Genomic DNA, 529 nt, shown 5'->3' on the forward strand with positions numbered 1-529 from the left:
GAATGATATATTAGCTACTGTACATTAAGTTGGAAAAAAAGGTTAACAGCTGAAGAAAAAAAGGTAAAATGCTAATTGAAAAGTTCAACGTTAAGTTATGAAGTTAATAAGCCTAGTTAACAATTATATTTAGGTTTATAAACTAAAACATGTAAGTGCTAGTATCAGCATTAATGCCTCTAAGGTTATTTGGACCAAATAAAATGTGTTTCTTTCACTCAGAGTGTTTTTCATGACTTTCTTGTAGAAGCACTTTTGTTATTGTTTCTAATATATTCGGGTGATTCGGTGTTTAATGTTATTACGTTGACATTCATTTTTGCCATCAAAATATCCAGATTTTATTGAATGTTCCAAAGGAAATAAGGCTTTGTCCTGGATTCCAATAACGCTATTGGCTGGAAATGTTGATTTTCAAAGTATTTCACTGAGGATCCTATAAAGGGTTAAAGGAACATTGTTCTACAATTCTGGATGATAACTTCCTTAGACTTCATTTTCTTAGTTTTATAATTAATTATAACAGTGT

Source organism: Cyprinodon variegatus, unplaced genomic scaffold (assembly GCF_000732505.1).
Source record: "Cyprinodon variegatus isolate N-32 unplaced genomic scaffold, C_variegatus-1.0 Scaffold656, whole genome shotgun sequence".
Lineage (NCBI taxonomy): Eukaryota > Metazoa > Chordata > Actinopteri > Cyprinodontiformes > Cyprinodontidae > Cyprinodon > Cyprinodon variegatus.